Source organism: Vidua macroura, chromosome 2, assembly GCF_024509145.1.
Source record: "Vidua macroura isolate BioBank_ID:100142 chromosome 2, ASM2450914v1, whole genome shotgun sequence".
Lineage (NCBI taxonomy): Eukaryota > Metazoa > Chordata > Aves > Passeriformes > Viduidae > Vidua > Vidua macroura.
This window is the reverse complement of record NC_071572.1, coordinates 96,813,378-96,834,751: the sequence shown is the minus strand read 5'-3', so window position 1 is coordinate 96,834,751 and position 21,374 is coordinate 96,813,378. Positions and strand designations below refer to the sequence as shown.

Genomic DNA, 21,374 nt, shown 5'->3' with positions numbered 1-21,374 from the left:
AGCGGTCCCGAGCGGCGCGCGTTCTCGGCTCGCCGACGAGCCCCGCTCCAGCGCTCGGCGGGCGCCTTCTCGCTCCTCCCCGTGCCCGGGGCGGCAGCCGGTGAACACCGCGGAGCGCCCGGGGCGGCCTCTGCCTGCGCGGAGCTCCGCGGAGCCCGGCGCGGCCGCAGGGGGGCGCGGGCGGGAGGGCGCGGGAGCGGCGCGGGCGCGGGGGCAGCGCGGCGGGGGCGGCGGCCGGGCGGGCGGGCGGGGGGCGGCGGGACGGCGCCTGCCGAGGCACAGCCTGCGGCCGGCTCCGGAGAGAGCGCAGCGGCGAGGACGGAGAAACGCGGCGTGCGCCCGTCCGCGCTCCTTCCGCCGGTATTGGGGTTTCTTCCCTCCCTCCCCGCGCCGCGCAGCCCGCGCTCCGGAGGGGACCGCCGCGTCGGGAGGAGCTGTTACTTTTTGCAGCCGGCATGAGGCTTCCCGGGGGAACAAGGAGACGCCGCGCTAAGCAACCGGGGAAGAACCTGCCTCTCATCTGTTGCAGCGGAACCCGGCGGCAGGCGCGGTTCCCCCGGCCGGAGGTGATGGGCACCCGCTGACTCGTGGCGTGCGTCCGAGAGTGCCTACATGTGTGGCAAACATGGAGAAAATAAAGTAAAAAATGCGGATAGTGCCTGAGATGGACGGCAGCCAGTGAAACAAAACAAACACGTTCTGAAGGGATTTAATTTGCAAACGGGATTGAAAAGGGTACAATTTCCATGGGAAAATGTGACTTGTTAAAACTGCTGTCGGAAAATGCCGGCTGTCACCGCAAGCACCTAAACCAAGTAAGTTCTCATCAGTTTTGATCTGTCCTCTTTCTGAGCCTTTGATTACCTTTTTGACCCTCTGCAAAAAGAAGAGCCTGTGACTGTCTAAGGTAACTTTTTGCGCCGACAAAAGCAGCCAAAAGCGACATCGTGCACGCCCTTGGCCTTTGGTGATAGTCCAGAGGAGTCTTTTAGCATCTCTTCCTTCCTCTGTAATAAACGTATTTTTCCCGGGCAGCCGCTGCCGCGGGGAGCGGCATCCTTCGGTCGCTGGGTGACACCTGCAGCACAGCGGAGCGCCCAGGGGGCCGGAGGGAGCGGGCGGGGGCCGCTCCGCGGGGCAGGATGAAGCTCCGCATCCGCCACCCGCACTCCGCGCCCACTCCACCCTCGTCCCCGCGGCTGCTGCCGGCCCTGCCGGCGCTGAGAGCGCCGCGGCCCCCGGCAGCGCCAGACGGGAGTTCACATGTCACGCATACGGGTGGGTGCGGGAGCCGCGCCATGGAGCGCCCCTGGTCCCCACGGTATGGCGGCCGCAGCTGGCGGTGTTCCCGCAGGTGTCTGTCCCCGAGGGGGCCTCGTTCGCCGCCGGCGCAGTCCGCAGGAACCCTCCAGGAAAGACGGGAGTCCTGTCAGGAAGCCCCCAGGAGGGACCTGGAGGACGGCGAGGTGCAGGCGGCAGGAGCAGAGCAGGGGGAAGTGGGCCGTGGGACGGCTCCTGGAGCAGAGGAAGGGACCTGGTGGGTTCATCCCCATGTGGGGTTTACAGGGCAAGGCCCTGACGCTTGATGTGATGGGAGAGAAGCTATGATCTTGTTGGGAAGAAGCAGCTGATGCTCTGGAGGTTTAAATGCCGACAGAAATTCAGCACTCTACCGAGGCACACAACTGTAGTTGTGGCTACAGTTGTCAAAACCTACAGACTCGTTAATCTAATATTTCTTTGTTTTTACCAGAAAACATCATTTATGCACTTTTGTTTTACTGGACTTAGTTGAGTGACTTTCTGTTAGCATGGCAACTGAATTTTAGATTTCTCTACGCATGACTTGTGAGATGGCTCTTCCAACATTACAACACCTTTCAGGTGAAAGTAAATAAAAACACCTTCTATTATGTGTTTTTGTTACAGAGAATGAGTACTCCACAAGCAAAAAAAAAAAAGAAAAAAAAGCATAGGTAACAGAGATGCATGTTGGTTTCATCTGAGAAATAGGTAGTTCTAAGAAACAGTGCACAGAGATTTTCTTTAGAATGCAGACTAGACAGAGTGGGAAACAGTTTAAGGTCTACACACTAAATATCAATATTACGGTACCTTTAAGTCCAGTTTGTTTGAAATTTCAAATTTGTTGTATTGCAGTGACATGGAACATTTCAGTGTTTATGTTACTTGCTTCAAAGCCCACACCAAGATAGCTTAGAAAGGTTTTCTGTGCAAGCATACTGAATTTTCCATAAATTAACCTCATTCACTTAAGCAGTAGTTTTGTGTACAGTTAGGGAAGCCAGACACCAGTGAGAGTGCTTCAGACCTCTTCTAGAATAGCAGAAATTCTGGAAGACCTGAATTTTTTAGACAAGACTCAGAAATAAGCTTTATCCTTCAATATCAAAATAGCTGAAGCCAAACATGGTTTTCCTTTAGTGTTGCCTTCTACACTGAAAGGCCTTGGTCTTGTTTGCAGGAGGATGGCATTCTTTACCGTGTTTTTTTTTTTTTTTTTCTCTTTCTTCTTCTGTTATTCTGACTTAGGAACAGATGAGACTCTATTTGGAAACAGGAAAACAAAAATATGTCTGTCTTTTAAATTTAACTTCAGCCACTTACTCTGACTCTATGTATAGCAGTCATTGCCCTTAAAATAGCTCCAGAAAAAAAATCCATTTCTTCTTATCTCATGCTATTTAGAGACAAATACTGCTAGCTGAAATTTAAGTGAAATTGAGGTCATTACAGATCTGGTATGATTTTGGTTATCTTTTTGAGATATCTTTGCTTATCTACTGAAAATATTGGGTCCTGACCAGTGTGGTTCTGCTCTTGGTGACAGTGGGCTTGCATTTTTTCAGCATGGAGAGACCACCAAATATATATTGAAGGACACACATAGAGACAACAGTTAAGGGATTAGCTTTCACCTTTTTTTTTTTTTTTTTTTTTTTGTGTGTGTGTGTGTTTATTGCCTGACTTAATTGACAAGGAAAAATGTGCATGACTGCTCCTCCAAAGACCTGAGACCTGTCTCCCTACCAGTACACTGTTTAATCTGTCGTCAGCTTTTTCTGGGATTTGAGTCACTGGAGTGAGATGGCAAAACCAACAGGGAAAATCCTGTATGGCATCTCTGCTTGCCTCTGGTGGTGCTGGTAGTCAGTGTTAAAAGGACTGAATTAATTTTGAAAATTATGACTAAGTCACCTTAACTTATCTTAGGGAAAGGCAGAATAGAAGCAGGAAGAAAAGACTCTCTTATAACCTGTTTAAAGAAAAAGCAGATAAAAATAGATGGAGCATTGTTCTATTCAGACATTTAATGGCTTCATGAGTGTCAGATTTCATTACTTTTTCTATTCAGTGTTAAGTTGTGTTGGGTTATCTTCTTGTTACTTTCTCAAATACAATGTTCTTAATTACTGAAGGAAGGTTGAAAGTAAAACTTTGTGTGTAAATCAATCTTCCATCACCATGTTTTGTGACAAACAAAATTCCAGAAACCATCCGTTTTAGAAGTCCTGAATAATTGAGAAAGATAAGCCAAACTTTGCCCTTGCTTCATTACACTGACATAGTTTAAGTAGTATAGCATAGTGTCAGTGTAACACCAGGAACAATGGTGCCAGGATCCTCATGTCCACTGTGATTTGTTGCTGGAAAAAAAAGTCTCCTGACTAAATACATACTAATTTAGTTTTGTTAAGGGGGAAGGCTGAGCAATTTAAATCCTTCTGTAACAGATATGCATGCAGAAGTCCTTCAAAGGGGCATTACCTTTCTGCAAAATAGAATTTAAGACTGTCAAAAGAGGAGCAACTAAAAATAAGACAATTTCTTTGTACAGTGAAGTTTTCAAAGGAATAAAAAGGTTTTTAGTGTTCCACAATGACTAAAGTAACAAATAAATGACTTCACTATTGTATCATGTTCCTCTTGGAGTTGTGGGCTGTTTTGGTTTCATTTGAGGTTTTTCTTCTCCCTTCAAACGTCTGTTTTGGTTTAAATTCTCAAATTACTTCTTCCAGTCTTTTACAACCACATTTCTAGTTTAGATATTGACTGGCGTGAGACAAAAACTGAAAAGAACCTTGGATAAAAGTTACTTTTTTTTTTACAGCTAAGGTATTTTTCAGCAAGTATGGCCTGAAGTGGGACAGGAGAACTTCCTTAAATTTGCATGAATAGTACGTTTGTCTAGGATTATGAACCAGTCAAATCTAATCTCAAAAGCTTCTGCCATACTTGTGCATGTCAGATGAACCATTTGAATGTTATGATCATATTATCTGGTATATTATACAGTGGGTAGAAAGAGGAACAGTAAATGGAGAAAGACTTTTCACTGGGCTTTTCAGGGAAAGAGGTTATGAGAGTCTTCTGGAGATGCTTTCCACATATCATTGGAAACTTTTGAGGATCAAGCAACCTTTCCTCAGGAGGCAATTCCTCCATTCCACCACTGGTGCATGGACAGCCCCTGAGCAGTCAAGCCATGGGGTGGTGCCCTTAAGCTCTTCTAGTCCTAGCTCAGCATACACTGGTTTTCCATGATAAACAAGATCTTTTCCTTTGCTTTTGTTTCTTTAGAGGGGTTCTGATACCAGTGTTAAGGACCACAAGTTCATCCTTCCTTGGCTCAGAGAATCAGAAAGCTCATCCTACCCGCGTTCACACCCAAGAATGAAGGCAAAAGAAGTCTCGGGCTCCTCATGTCCTTGTGCCAGATAGTCAGGCAAAGCACAGACCAGCTGATTGAGAGCTGGCACCGAGGAGGACTCCAGCCTCCTATAGATCTTGTGGCATGCAGGCTAACCTGTTCTGGCTACATTTGATAACCATAAACTGACATGGAATACCTGTTTGCCAGCTGTTGGGGTGAACCTGGAGTGTCTCTTTTCCTTTCCTGGAAAGAGAAGGGCTGAAGCAGAGAGTAAACCATCCTCTGTATTTTGTCATCTCTTTTATAACAGAACAAGCATCCTCCACAGGTGACTGTCTCTCTTTGTTAACCATGCAGCAAACACCAAGACAACAAACCTTCCTTCTTAAGATAGATTTGCTGAATCCCAGCTGTGCAGAGCAGGCTGTGGTAGTACTTCATAAAGGTTGAATAAGCACAGAGGTCAGTAGATACAGGATAAATGATTGCTATAATCAGCCTAAAATGTACATTACAAAAAAAAAACAAACAAAAAAAAAAAAAAAAAACAAAAAACCAAAAAAAACCATGCATACACATGCATGTGCTCCAAGCTGATGTACTAACTTTTAAAAAATCTGTAAATAGCATGAACTCATATCTTCTGGAAGTTTGCCAGCTGCCACCTCTGCAATCCAGTTTCCTTTCACAGAATTTTTCAAAACATAGAGTCTTATGCAAACTCTCTATAATAACTACTTAAATTATAACTACTTAATAACTAAAATTTTTGTCACTTTCCAGCTCAGGTGTCTGGTTGTCATGTCTGTAAGAGAGAGACAGCTGCTGCCAGAGAACCCAGAAACTCTCTCAGTGATGTTTAAGTAGTGGGGGTGATAATTAACCCAGGTCATAAAGCATGAATGGGGCATTAATGCAGCTCTGTATCCAGCCCAAAATGTATGGTGAGAAGTTGGACTGGCCTGAGAGCCTCACTTCTTCTTACATCTTACATCTAGAGTGATGGAGGCATTCTGCCACTAAGGACCTTCCTGCAGTAGACTCTCTGTGAGATTCACTGAGAATTCAAATTTCTTCTTCTAACCATTATTTAATTAAAGTACCCACATCAGGGTACTAGGTTAGCAGTTCTAGTAGAATCAATACTGTCCTGTGTTTGTTAAATTAATGGATAAACTTTCACCAGTGATCCTTCTGTAATTCCCTGAATCTGGGGAAGAATAGCAAAGATTTGAAGATGAAATCTGTACTATTCCCTAGCATACAGATGTTTTTTAACCGATTAGCAGTTTGATGTCAGGCCAGAGAGTACTGGACTAAGAAGATAGAGCACCAAATTTATATCTGGTGAAAATGATATTTTCTTCTATATTTTTTCTTCTAAAAATTCATATACTTCCAATTAATCTTTACCAATAAATATTGTATTCTGTGCATTGATTTGCTACTCTCATTTCCATTATAAAAAATAAACCAGACTAATTTACCTCCTTTGAGTAAAGGAATGAACAATAGGATTATAGCAGAAGATGAAGGGTCATATAGTGTCTGATTTAAGATTACCCCTAGTTCATTTCTATATACTGATTTTAATGAAAAATATTTTAATGGGAAATTTTGAAAAGCTCTAAAAAGGGATTTTTGCAGTGAAGGCCACCTAGGTCCCACAAATTTGATATAGTTGTGAACACCAACCACCTACATTCTTTGTATAGTCACTGGAGAGAGACAGAAACCTCCTGTGAGCAAACTAATCCAATCAATTTATACCTGACATACAGGGGAAAGAAACCAGCTATTTATTGTTGCTGATTTTTGTTTGATTTCACAGAGCTGAAGTAAGGCAAGATGAACTTTACCCTAGTGGTGTCAAAAAACCCAAACAAACAAACAGTTTCAGAGGAGACATTAAATAGATACTGATTTTTTTCTAAGGCATCTTAAGATCCTGTTGACTTTCTTGATAGTGATGCAGACATCATAACAACAACAGATGTCTGCAACATAATTTAAATATTCTGTTGTCTGTTGTCAAAATTTTTAGGAGTTTGTGAATGGGTTGGGTAGCTGAAATACAGCCTCTAGTTGTGCCAAGGAAAATGGGAGTGTCAGCTGGACTCTTGCAAAGGAGGAACACACTGTTCTGGGTGCTCACATCCTGCCTCCTCCAAGAGCAAGGTGACTTTTCCAGAGAGAACACATTGTATCTGTGGAGCAAGGGAAAGCAAGCACAGATTCTCTCTTCAAATGTACTCAGCATTGCCAGTGCCACAGTGTACCTTAGTCCACCAAACACAGAAATTATCTCTCAGTGATGAAATAGTTTTAAGGGATGTTCATGTGGAAATGCTCATTATTATTAAACATTTCAACAGCAATCCTTCTGCTGCTCTTCAGCACTGATTGCTGAATAGATCCTGCCTATCTTCCACTGAAAAACAGGAAAAGTATTCCATTTGTGTTTTGTTTATATTGACAATTTTATATTTTTTAGGTTGGGAGAGGTACTGGCCATCCCTTTCTGATGGTAATGATTTAAAGTTATGAGAGCTGCAGTCAATCCCTTGGATTTGTTTATGCTGGCACAGTGAGTTTGTTTTTCAAATTTGGTGTGTTCTGTAGTGCATTTATACCTGCAACACCACATGTGCTTTCCCTATAGTGGCTTTAACTGGCAGATACCCTACAGCAGGAATTTTGGCCATGAATAAAACCAAATCCAAGTTGCCTACAGAACAGTTGTCTAATTTGCCTTAAGCCTCTTAGCTACAAAACTGTCATTCCAAAGGCTGTAACTAACTGTTTGTCTTTGAATTCATCTAGACGCAGTAGCATCAGACCTCTGCATCTGTATAGCCTTTAGAAAGAACTTGTTAACTTCATAGGGTGATTCATACGACATATCTTGAAGGAAATTAATTGCCCTCTGCAGGGAGTGCATTTCTTCACGTTCGTAATGAAGGAAAATTGGGATGACAAACCAGCCTTGGATGTCATTGTTTTGGATTCCTGGCTTAGTGAATATGTGTCTTGGCTTTATTTTTTGCATATTTTAAATTGAAGTACTTTATTGTGTCACATAATGATTAATAAAGTTTCCAAAATCTAATATGAAGAATGTGTTGCACTAATTTTTTTTAATCTGTTAAGGAACCTGGTACCTATGGCACAGAGATCACATATTCCAACTTGATGACATGGGCAGGTATTTGCACTAACTCCTAGTCTGTAACTACTCTTGTATTTTCTCATAAAAGGCATCATGCTTCCTACAGAGCAATTGCAAAATAATATTTTGGTCTGTCCACTTACATAAAAATATTTTATTTGTGATTGTTTAACTTAATTTGTTTATGCACTGAGGCCAGTTGTACCAAATACTGATGCAATATGAGATGATTACATTTATTTTACTGCAGTATCTTTATGTAAAACTAAACTTCCACATAACTATTATTGGTTTTCTTTTTTTTTTTTTTTTTTTTTGGTAATTTAAAATTTTCTTTTTTCAAAATACTTAAACCAAGCAGACTGACCATAGATTTGAAACTCCCTTCTTTTCAGTGTGATTTTGCTCACAGAGGAGGGAAGCAGGGGATGCTGGGTTGCATTTCAGTTCTTGGCCACTAGTCCATCCTCAGAGCTGCACTGACTGACTGAACTAGCTTGACTGCGTAAGCTGGATTTTATAAGGATGGGTTAGGATCAAAGAAGGCTTTCTCATTCATGCCCACTGTGCTTCCTGTACACTCACTTCCTATAAACCACCCTCCTTTTGCTACTGCTTGTGCTGGCTTTAAGCCAAGTGGGAACATTTTTCCATCTGAAGAATTCCTTCAGAGTAAGAGCAGACAGGATTTAAGTTTATAGGTTTTTATAATTAAAAAGATTCTCCAGTGCATAGAATCTGGATGTATGTCATCTGTCTGTTCTTTCATTTTATTTTGTTAAAGAAACATACTCTCATAGCAGGGTATTTCCTTGCTTAGCACCCTTAGTGAGGGGTTTTACCAATGTCTCCTTAATTGAAGTGCTCCTATGCATTCACCCTTGTCCCTTATTAACTTCGGATTTCCCACTCACTTGCTCAGTGCATGAAGTCCAGAAGTTTTAGGTGAGCTCTCGTTGAGACTGAAGGGGATTTCATTTGGCTTTAATGGCACCAAGGTCTGTGGGAAGGAAGCAATCAGCTGTCCCCGAGGAGCAGTTTGGGCCAGCAGTACCTGTGAGTGGGTCCATAGGTCTGTGTGATGAGATATGTTCAAGCAGCTCTTTCTGGTTAGTCCTCAGAGCCTTTGAAGTTCTTCAGGGCATTGCTATTAACACCCAAGAAACAAGTAATTTAGGACATACTGTCTTGCACTACCCAAACTCCACGTGTCAGGGTCCGTATTTTCAGAAAGAATCATTGCTGATTAGTGATTCTTCTCGGTGATAATCTAAACCAGGCTTCTGCTAAAAACAGGGTTTGCTGAATTTGGGCAAATTAGCAAGGGCAAGAGTGGGACTTTGAGGAGGATAGAAATAAGTTGACATTTCAAAACAAAAGTGGGCAAAACAGCAAGTGTTGCCATTTCAGAGCAATCAAGGAAATAAAGGACCATGACTCTTGAGAGACATTAGCACACTCAAGTAGGTCAGCTCATGCTTATCTTCCTCATGATGCTCCTAGTGACAGTTAGATAATAGACACCTTTAAGGGCTTGGTTTTCTTTTGGAAACATGATGGGTTGGTTGACGTGTGCTGGGGCAATGTGATATTTTAGTCATCTTACTCCATAAGTGTTTTCTTGCCCAATTGCCTACTTACTGTTATTTTAACACTCTTTACTTAAACCCATTGCTGAAAAACAAAGCACACAATAAAAATTACCTAAACCAATCTACCACTCATGATAGCAAAGCTTTATGGCCAGCACATGATGGAATTCATTTTAAGAAATAAGATGCTTCCTTCTAATTTAACCTCAATTCAAGAAAGTATTCAAGCATAAAGAATTTCTGGTGTTCTGCTGAAAGCAGCTTCAAAAGGTGCTTCCTGTTAAGCATTGTCTTCACTCCATTTCTCAGTATGAGACATTTTCACATTTTCCTTAATCCAGGTTTAAGAGTACAATTTGAAAGTTCAGGTGAGCATTTTATATATGACACCAAGGAAAGATAACAATAATGCACAAATCAACTTCTCTTTAGCAATTTCTCAAGTGTTAGAAATACATTAAAGATGTTTGTGCTTTACATGTTTGCATTCTCCCTTGGAAGTATGACTATTGTTCAGATGTTCAACTCATTGTTCAAAATTTCTCCCATTCCTTTACCATATCTCCCTGAGAAAACTCATTTTATGACATACATTTGTTATATAAGTAACTGTCATTTAAGAAGGTCATTTTGTAGCCAAAGATGCCATGTTCAGAAACTTTCAGCCACTTTTGCATATTGTAAATGTTCCTAAAATCTCAAAAGCTTTGTGCTTTTTTATTTATTTGTGCATCTATTTGTTGGATATTGCAACTATGCATACTCTTTGGTCTTAGGAAAATATTAAGATCATAAGTGAATTTAAGATGGTGATAATGATCAAAGTAATTTGAAATTACACCACTCTTATGTGGAATTTTACAAAATACAAAATAAAACAATTGCGCCTTCTCATCGATCCTACATAAGTAATGATGATGTAATTTTAGAAAATTTGTACCCTTAGTTTCAAGAGAATTATAGTGCTCTAGCAGCTTCTTGTTTCTTCTCAATAATTTAGCAGTTTATGAAAAATATGTTGTGTTTACTTTTCCACTCTAATGCAGTCAATGCAATTACAAACTGTGGAAAATCTAATCCAAAATCTTTTCATTGTTGAGTATTTTAGAAAAATATGTAGTCCCGAAACATTAATCTGTTCACAATTATTGCCATGGTTGCAGCCAGCATCTGTCTTGTGTAATATAAAATTTTCTCCATTCTCTGTCTACATACCTTTTTCTGTTGCAGTTTACAGACTCATATATGGAGTACTGATGGAGGGAAGCAGTGAATCTTTGTTTTAAATACACTGCTATAGTTGACAAGGTCTAAAATATCACTGTGTCTGATTATGAGAATTCCTGCATCTTTCTGTTGCTGGGAAATTGACTTTAAGAGTGAAAATCAAGTAGGGAATGACATGTAAATTTTTTAAACCAAACTTCTCTTTTAATCTTTTGTAAAACATTCAGGAGTCATTCTGAACAGGGTTTTATAGAATTGCCAAAAACCAATTTCTATGTCAAGGTTATAGCACATCAAATGAAAAAATACCAGTCTTGGAAGTCTCTACTATGAGCAGAACTCTAGTGTACTATTATATATTCAGTATGTTCAAGCTGTTATTCATATTTCCAGTAAATCCCATAAATTTCACTGAACATAAGATAACATGGGTTTAACATTTTACCTATTTATGTCAACTGTGAAACCAGACGTTGTATTACCATGGGATGATTTCCAAGATTATGGATGCTCCAATTGTATTCTGTACCAAAATACTCATATTTATAGATCCTTACAGTTTTGTATGTATATGCATATAGAGTTTTATACACACACATAAGAGAAGAACACATGTATATTTATATGTAGAGAGAAATATTTATGTGCACTGTGTAACTGACACACACAAAAAGTTTATACTTGCTCTGGCAAGTGAAAGAGAAGAGCTACCCTGAGTTTGGGAATACAGCCTGATATAGCCTAATATAGCCTATTAAAGTGTCTATCTCATGTAAGCACACGCAGAGTTATATCAGTATCTCGTTGCCTGGGAGTATTTATCTCTCTGCACTTGTTCATAAGATTTAAAAACTAAGTGACTGAGTCCAGCTCTTGGCCAAGTATGGCTTCTTTGCCACTCCAAACAGACAAGCTCTTAACTTAATGGCAACCTACCAGGACCTGGAAACTTTAGAGGCAGTTACTTTTCTTGTGAATTTAGAGACTCCCAGGAAGTGGAGGCTGCTTAAAAGCCAGCAACTTCTGTCCATGGAGCTGACAGCTCTGACACTGTGCCAACTTAGACACAGCTCCTATAAAGGAATTTTTTCCCAAGTCTAGTAGCACATACAGCTTGACTGGGACTAATCTGTTACCTTTCGTTTTGTTTATTATCCAGAAGGATTTTTTTTTTGTAGATTTTTATGTAGAAGTTATATAACACATGCAATTAAAAGCACAGCGGTCTATTAATCAGATTCATTAAGTCAAACAATAACATTTTTACCTGATCCTTAGGTGAACTGCACATGGCAGCTGTCAGGGAAAGCATCTGAAAGGAGGCAGAATACTCTCATGCTACACAATTTCAAAACCTCCTCAGAAACTTGCTTTTGAGTGTAAAGACCAAAGTGTGCATAATATAAAAATAAGATGTAGCTCAGAGAAGCTGTGTGTGCCCAGTACCTGGAAGTATTCAGGTCTGATGGGGCTTTGAGCAACCTGATCTAGTGAGTGTCATCCTCTGTCCATGGCAGAGGGGTTGGAACTAGATAATCTTTGATATCCCTTCCAACTCAAACCTTTTTATGATTCTGTGATGTGATCAGGATCTTGCTAGATGTTTCACAAGGAGTCAGTGCAGTGGCAGAAGCCTGGGACCTGACTGTGTTTTGTGATCTCCTTCATCTGAGTGCAAGAACCATTACGAGAATAGAGGTGGAGGATACCATCACAGTGAAAAGAGGGAAAGAGGGTTTCAGAGTAACCAGTGTATATCATCTAAGCCAATTTAGAAAACATCATCCTGGCCTGACAGTTTCAGTTGCCCTGGGACATGCACCTGGATGTGGTCTGTGTTGATTGATTCAGAAAAACAGTAACTTGAAATCCCTGATGAATCTCCTTTGTTGGTAAAAACAGGAAGCACATAATCAAGGTTCCATCTTTTTTTTTTCTCTTAAAACTCTTGATCATCTCTGCACTCGCCTGTCTACAAAACACTGAGTAAGCTGCCCCCTTTTTTTTGCCTGGACCTATGAAGTAGCTGCATGGGGTGGCTGAGTATAAAAGAACTGGAGAGATCAAAGCCAACCAATCTGTTAGACTTCTCTAGGTAACCATGTTTGAGTCAGTCACAAATTGGTCCATAGAAATTACTTTTCAATTCTTGATTTCATGAGTTGAAAAAAATACTTTAAAGTTTTCAGAACTGTCACACAAAAAGTTAAATTTCTTCTGGGTCACTGATTACTAATATATGTCATCTGCAGGTAATTTATCCAGTTCCTTTCAGTGCAAGCTGGTAACTTATGCAGTGGAACTGGTAAATTTCTCGATCGAACAAGGATAAGTGCTAAGTGCTACCAAGACAGAATTAATGAAATGCAAGGATTTGACTTGGGCTGCCAGGTCAGAAATGAAGCTGGCCAAAAGCTGCACACAAAATAGGTTTGCGAGCTTAAGTGAAGCCAGTAGCAGCTGTTCTGAAGAACCACGCTCATGTTTGCTGAGGTCCATAGAGCAGCTGATTTCTTCACTGCTTGGGTGTTAGATTTTCTCAGACATGTTTTCACAGTTCTTTCCTTTAACAGCCTGGTGCTTATCTCCTTGCTGTTTTACAATCATATATTCAATTTTAATAATTGTAACTATTTTCTGTGTTGTACAAAACCCCCAAACTATACAAGGTCTGTCCTAGTGCTGGATGATAGACAAACCTGAGGGCATTGGGGTTTCTTCTCCAGATGTCTAAGCCTTGAATGCCAGTACAAATAAACTGAATAGTCCTCTTCAGGTCAATAACTTTATTCAAGTATACAAGAGACTGTAACAACCTCTGAAAGTCCTTTATTAAGCAAAAGATCCTGATTCATCATACCTTATTTCCTCTGGACTGCTGACAATGGATTTGTTCCTAATTAGAGGGCCGAAGATTCAAAAATTTTAGCAACTGAAACCCTCATCTTTCCCATTTTCCTCTGTTGCCTTATGGGGTTTCAGTAGTCATCAGAAACATAGCTGCAATTTTGCTCTAATGCTAAAACCAAGGGAAGAACATATCCAAAATATCTATTTCAAGATATATACTATTTTTTTTATTTTAAAAATATTAGAAAAAGGAAAGAAGTTGCCACAGGATTAAAGGTATGAACTGGATTAGAGATGCAGTCAGAAAGCAATAGTAGTTAACACCTGTTTGAAAGAAGGTTTAACAGCTGTTGAATTACAAAAAAATTAAGAAACTGTTCAAGTAAAACACACAGACTAGGAGGAAGCACACCGGGGAATAGAAAAATACTGGAAAGATTTCCAAGAGGTTTTAGGAGTAGATAAAACTATGGTTTGCTGAAGGGGAAAGGGATCTCTACAAGTAGAAGATTTAAGATTGAATAGTACAGTAAAGCTCTATGACAGTGATTCAAAAAGGTACAAAAATCATGTTCTCTGTCATTTCCTAGTGCCAGTTAGTGGTAATTTGAGAAACAGTAGTTTTTAGGCTATACAATAAGTATAGCTATTGCACCTGTAGTGTAGCAGTACGGTTGTGCTTATACATGTTAACTCTTCATTGCTTTCTGACCTATAGTATCTAGCACATTTAAACAGAAATCCTATAGTAATTAATGTATTTATAATTTCCTTAACCCCAGCCTACCTAGCTAAGTCAAAGTTTGCTTTGCCACTGACTTCAGCTGTGTTATTACTTAAACTATTGAGTTGTTGTAATGCCTTTGATATTTTAGCAACAGTCAAGATTGAGAGACAATCAAGAGTCTCTTGATTGAGTGAGTGGGACAAACTGGCTTGCTGGGGTGTTGGCAGTAGAGGATGGAACATTTTACCATATACCATTTTGGAGACTTCACATGAAAGAAATTAAAAGGGGCATGAGAATGTGCTTAAAATTTCCTGGGAAAGCACAGAGAAAACAAAATATGATAATACCACTAGAGCCTTAAATAACACTATCTGAGTGACACCAAAAGTCAGCTATGTAGTATTGTGGATGTAATTGCTGAACTGTAGCAGTCCTGGCAGCTTTTGAGAATCAAATGACTCATGTATTTGGGTGGTATAAGATTCTTAAGCGTATTTAATTTTCTCTAGCTGTTGAATAAGAAGCAACACAGACCAAGAGCTACACGGTGTCTTGGCAGTCAAGTAGGAGAGACTCCAAACAAAGGAAGAGTTGGAACAGATCCCTGGAAATGAATATACTGTACTGGAACAAATAGATGAAGCTAGGCAATGAAAACAATCTCTTTTTTTTTTTTTTTTTTTTTTTTTTTTTTTCCCAAATCAATTGGAAGTGAAAGACTACCATTTGAAAGAGTCAAGTGATCTTGATAATTTGTGTCTTTTTCTGTAAAAATTCTGTTGGTACTTCCTCTAGAAAAAGTGTTGATTTCCTGAGTATCAGATATGTAAATCTCATTACTTGTGCAAAGTAACACAATGAACTTGTAAATTGTAGTGGCTTACAATCTGGAGGATAATAACTTAAATGAAGAAAATAAGCTGTGTTGATGTTTTGGGAAATTTTTCAACTTATTTGAATACAGTCAGAGTCATATTGCCTGCATCTAGATTTTTTAAGCCCTGTAGCATTTTTTGCCCTGTTTAACAGTAGCAAAAAAAGTGTATCTATAGGCAGGAGTACAGTAACAGAGTGCCTTCACTTGCTGTAGTACTAGGCAGGGTCTTTTTTTGCTAGATACAGTTTCTCTGTGTTTTGCAATCCTCTGTGGGTTTCTGTTTCACCGAGTCATCCAAACTTCTTCGTAGACCACAGAAAATTTTAGCATCTTCACAATCCTTCAGCTATGAATTCCTCAAGTAATTGCTTGAAGTCTTATCAGCTCTTTCTTCTACTTGAACTTGACTCTTACTGCCTGTTTGATTGCCTCTGGATCTCATACCTGAAAAGCCAATGAACAAATAATCCATGTCTGTCCTTTTCTTGACACCCATAATTACACAGACCTGCATTACACCTTCCATCTGTTCTCCTTTCACAGAGTGAAGATTTGTACCTTATTTAGTCATTCTGCTTCTGGAGATTTAATGATTCTGCTGCTCTTTTCTGACAGTTTTCCAGTACTACAGTCACCATTTTTGAGATAAGGAGCCTGGAAGTGCATGTTCAATCCTGCATGCCACTCTGAAACTACAGACACATATGCATTTGCATTAGTATGAGTGAAGCAAATTCTGTTTGACAGGAAATGGGCATGGTAATTAGAGAAAATTCATCTCAGCTTTTGGGAACCGTGACTCCAAAGTGTTTGCCTTGTCCCTTTTTATAAAAGAAGAGTTACAGAGTACTTTTTTTTTTTTCCTGAAGCCAGCTTGGCAGAGGTAGCTGAGGCATGTAACTGGTTATAACTCATTTATGCATAGACAAGAAAGGAAGATTTATAAAATGTCTTGTGTTTTGTTTATGTCAGTCTATTTCAATGCTGGGAGCATAACTTTTACTCTGCTAATTGAAATGAAGATCAAACAGTGCTGCAAAACCTGAATCATTATCTTGTAGAAATGCTTGCTAATACTAGTAATCAGTCTTTTAGTTCCTGTACATGTGTTAAAATTCTGCTTATTACTCACTGTAGCATATGGATCTAATGGAAATTGTAGAAGAACTTTTGTTATTCTCTTGAATTTTCACAGTCTCTGCCCAGCTAAACTTGTTGTTCTGAGTTTGTTAAAAATGTATCTCAGACTGTGGAACTGCAGAATTTAAAAGAATAGGAATTTACTGAGTCATATAATACTGAAAATAAGAGTTAGGAGACTACTCACTGAGCCATGCAGAATCCACTGTTCTTTTCTGTCTTTTGCACTCTAATTACACATATCACAAAGTAAAAACCCCTCTTTTTTTTCAGACTTGAAGTTTATAATTTGAGTGTACATGTTTCTCTTCAAGACATCCAAGGAAAACAAATCAGAGATTCTTTAGCAAAAAGTTAACTGTTCAGTTGTTTTTCTGGTTTGTCTGTTGGAAAAAGGAGTCATGATTTAATCTCATTTTTCTAACATCTACCTGAAAAATTTACAGTTTCTATTAAAGGACTCTTGAGATGCATTTACAGTCAAGTTCCCCTCAACTGGCAGAGACAGAAACATAACCCAGCCATGGGCTCTAACAATTCTGATTTTCACCAGAGTAATGTTTGAAAGCTCATGCCAAAGGGTGATGTCAATTCCTTAGCACTGAAAGGTGTTATCTTTGTTATTAAATATGAACAGACAAAGTGGAGGGAAACCTGAGTAGGCAGATAGCCCATGGTCAATACATTTCCAAACTTTGAGGAACTATTAAACTTGAACGTGTTTCACTGTATTTTAATGGATTTTTAATTACAAGCAATATGAAAATAATTTGATTCTGTTGTGCTTCTCTGTGACAGAGCATTGGAGTTCATAATCTTGTAGTTCAGAAATGCTACAAAGTCTATATCTCATGTCACTATATAATCTGAATAGAAAAACACTTTGTGTTTTTCATTTTGTTGTGTTGCTGGGTTCTTTGATCAGCAACTGCACTGCAAAGTATTCTCTTATTCTCTTCTTGATATGTTTTGATCTGGGATCGAAATAATCACTTAATTGCTCAGCATTCACAGTGCTCAGCATCTTGATCTTACTGACATAGATCATACCCTTTGACAACTTTGCAAACCCTTGGGATGTCACACGTTTGCATTACTCTTTCAGAAAGAAAAAGACTCAGCCTGCATTGATTCATTTGGGTCCTTACCCAGGCTGCAGTCCTGCGTGTATACCCCAGCCTGGGTCCCTTCCATGGGGTTCAGTCCTACAGGAAAAGGCTGCTCCAGTGTGGGTCCCTCACAGGGTCACAAGTCCTGCCAGGAGCCTGCTCCATTGCAGGCTTCCCCCAGGTCACAGCCTCCTTTGGGCACATCCATCTGCCCCAGCGTGGGTCTATTCCACTGACTGCAGGTGGATCTCTTGCTCCCTGATGGACCTCCCAGGGCTGTGGAGGACAGCTGCTTCACCATGGTCTGCACCATTGGCTGCAGGGGCATCTCTGATCCAGCACCTGGAGCACCTCCTCCCCCTCCTCTTCATTGACCTTGGTGTCTGCAGGGCTGTGCTTCTCACTCCTCTGTCCAGCTGCTGTGGTGCAGCCATTCTTCCTCTTCCTAAATATATTCCCACAGAGATGTTACCACTGTGACTGATGGGCTTGGCCTTGGCCAGCAGTGGGTCCATCTTGGGTCTGGCTGGCACTGGCTCTGTTGGGTATGAGGGAAGCTTCTGGCAGCTTCTCACAGAAGCAGCCCCAGTGGTTTCCCCTCACCCCCATGAAAGTCTTGTCATACAAACCCATTACAGCCTGTAGTCTCCCCTAAACTCTTTATGCTAGTTCAAAGCCTGCATTTCTTATATTGCCTCTTAATGTCTCTCTAATTGAAAGGTCTCAATTCTGATTAACCAGTTTCTTCCTGTTCTTCTTGATGTCACAGTACTTACCTGCAATGGTCCAAAGCAGATGTTGTTTACCCTAAAGAATCACATTTTCTAATGGTAGTTATTATTAATAAAAGCACATTATAACAGAAGGATCAGTCAGTGATTAGTTACATCTTATCTAGTTTTACAATCATGAATAAAGAAATAGACGTCTAAAATTTTAGTTATTCATTGGTGTAAAATTAAAAGTAATCATTTTTTCATCTTAAGGCTGCTTGGGATGAAAAAGTATTTACACATATATTTTGGATTATCAATATCAGCTATTAGCTTGTGCATGATAATCAAGAGTGAGTCATAAAGAAACATGGGAAAAGAGAATTCCTGTCAGCCAGACTAAATAGACCTCTCTGCTTCATTAGTACTTCTAGAAGCGTGTCTGGTGAAGGAACAAAGCACGAAGGAAGACATTGGAAATACGTTCCCAAGCAAGGCATCTAGATATTGGAATTGCCAAGTATGGTCTGTTTATACTCATCATAAATTTTAATGCTATGACTGGAAGAGAAGAGGGAAGAAGATGGCAGGAAAACCAGCAGGATTCATAACAGTGGCAGAACGTGGAGTAAGTCATTCTTCCTGAAATGGACTGCTTATGTTACTGGAGATGAGTCTGTACTTCATTCTCATTATAGGACTATGCATTTGCAAGTGTAAATAATAACTACTGCCTTGGAAAAACTTATCATACTTTATAAAGGGACATAAAAACTGCAGATGAGTATGGTTGGACTGCAGATTTCATGTAGGTGGCAGTAACAAGAGAAAATACCAAAAGGAAGAGTCATAACCCATGCTGAGTTAATGGTGGGACTCAGTGATCTCATCTTCCATGAGTCTGTAATTTGGACTTTTTGTAGTGCTTTTGGTATGTGGTCAGAAAAGTTAAGAACTGAAGGACCATATATATAAGAAATACTATCAGGAGTTACTTCCAAAGCAGAGGCTGTAGCAGACTTACAGCAGTGAACTGAAAATAAGCACTGGAGTATGTGGGTGGTGCAACTTCTGCCATTTATAGGCAATAAATACTATTCATTTTTGCTTAAGAAAGAATACTTAAAATTTCAAAGTAGTTGTGATAGTGTAACCAAGAAGCCAACTTTTAGAAATTGTACTACATTGCTTGTTGTTTATAGCTAAAGAATCTAAAATAAACAATTACTTTTTATGGACAAAATTTCTAGATCTTTTAGCCCAAGGCATATTTAAATATGTGGGAAAAAGATTGCTTGCAATGAGAAAAAGTTTAAAAATTTACACAGCTTTATTTGAAAACAATCACATCTGTGTTGTTCACACAGGTGATACTAAGTAACAGAACACATCTTCTAATTTTTCCTAAAAAAAAAATAGAATTATTTTTTAATTGAAATTATTTTCCTAAGGGAAGTGCTGGCCTATGAAATTGATACCATTCAAGTAGTCTGGGAGAAGACATTAATTTTGTGTAGAGCTTCATTTCATTAACAATTGTTACTGAAGGCTTCATTTCATTAACAATTGTTACTGAAGGCCAGCATTTTTCTTGCATGGAGTTACCTCCCAATATCTGTTTATCCCTGAGTGTTTTCGCTTAATATCCAAAATTGTTTCAAACACTTTGTAAGAGCATCTGGTCTGTAATTTTGAAATTATCTGTGTGGTTTTTGTTTAATTCATATAATGATAGAATAACAGAATGGTTTGGTTTGGAAGGAACCTTAAAGATCATCTAGTTCCAACCCCACTGTCATGGGGCAGGACACCTTCCTATTAGTCCAGGTTGATCTAAGCCTGGCCTTTAAGATGTGCAGGGGTGGGGCATTCACAGCTTCTCTGAGGAACCTGTTCCAGTGCCTCACAACCTCATACCCAATCTAAACCTACCCTCCAGCAATTTAAAGCCATTACTTCTTATCCTGTGTCTATCTGCCCATGTAAAAAATCACTCTCCAGCTTGTTTGTAAGCTCCTTTTAAGTACTGGAAGGCTGCAAAAAGATCAACCCTAAGTCTTCTCTTCTCCAGGCTGAACAAGCCCAGTTCTCTCAGCCTTTCTTCATAGAAGAGAGCTCCACCCCTCTGATCATCTTGCTAGCCCTGCTCTGGACCTGTTCTAGCTGATCCATGCCTTTCCTGTGCCAGGGACCCCAGAGCTGGATGCAGCACTCAGGGTGGGGTTTCAGGATAGTGGAGTAAAAGGGCAGAACAACCTCCACTATCCTGCTGATCATCCCTCTTTTGATAAAGTCCAGGATTATCCCAAAATAGTGAGGTGTATGTAAATACCGCACAGTGTATACAGTGTTTCAAAGCAAAATACTGCCTTATAAAGTGGCCACAGTGGGTGGTCTCATATGAGACCAAACATTCATAGTTGAACAGAAGCTTCAAACTTCCAAACTTCGATAAATAACAGTAGATGTGATTTGTAGAGCTCACCTTCTTATTTTTTTTTTTTTTAATAGGTAGCACGAGTATTTTTGATCCAGACCAGCATGTTTGTGTGCATTTTGGATGTATCTATGAGTAGGTCCTATGGCTTCATCCTAAAAGTTTTCTAATTTGTGAATGTTGACTTCCATTTGAGTTTTGAATCTGGTCAATCTGCAGCTTCTTCATAAAGTTCAGCAAGGGAAACATTGGCATATTTTCTACCAGCTGGAATGAGAGTAACATCTCTTCTGCATGCAGCTCTTGTCCCAGGTAAAATCAGTTTCACAATCCTAATTCTGTGAGTCACTCGGCGACGTGACTCACCCAGTATCACCCAATGGTATGTTGGGTTCCAGTCCAATGCTTTGCTCACCAGATAACTGAACAGAAGTACAGCTATACTGAAATATTTTGTTCCCCTTCCTAAGAGTCTCAAGCATGTTATATAAGCATGTTCTCACCAGCACAGGAACATCTGTGGCTATATATGAGTGTGAATATAGTTCTGTGATGTGGAGCTGCTTGCAAGAGTTCTCTTACTCAGTTTTGCAGTATCTGTGGCTTTTTGGCCCTTTGAATGGAGGTGAAGAGGGTATGAGCCATTCTTATGGAAATAAAACATATTTTTCATTCCTAAACAGGTGCTTGGGAGTTAGTTTATGTACACAGTGATCTCAGAGGCTCCTTTACTTTTAATAGTTCAGGATGAATGTCTTAAGGAGGAGGAAAAAAATAAGATGTTGTAATGTGATCTGTAAGTTCAACAATTCCACAAGTTTGTTTTTTTTTTTTAGCGAGGCCAAAGGTAGATTC

At 39.9% G+C, this 21,374-nt stretch overlaps 1 protein-coding gene across 1 annotated transcript in view; it reads left to right on the top strand.

Annotated features, from left to right (window-relative positions):
• Positions 1-368: 368 nt before the first annotated feature.
• TRPC4 (transient receptor potential cation channel subfamily C member 4) overlaps positions 369-21,374 on the top strand; it is a 131,264-nt gene continuing 110,258 nt past the window's right edge. Inside the window, exon 1 of the mRNA XM_053970226.1 lies at positions 369-815. The gene's annotated coding sequence lies outside the window, so the exon portion shown is untranslated. The remainder of the gene's footprint in view (positions 816-21,374) is intronic.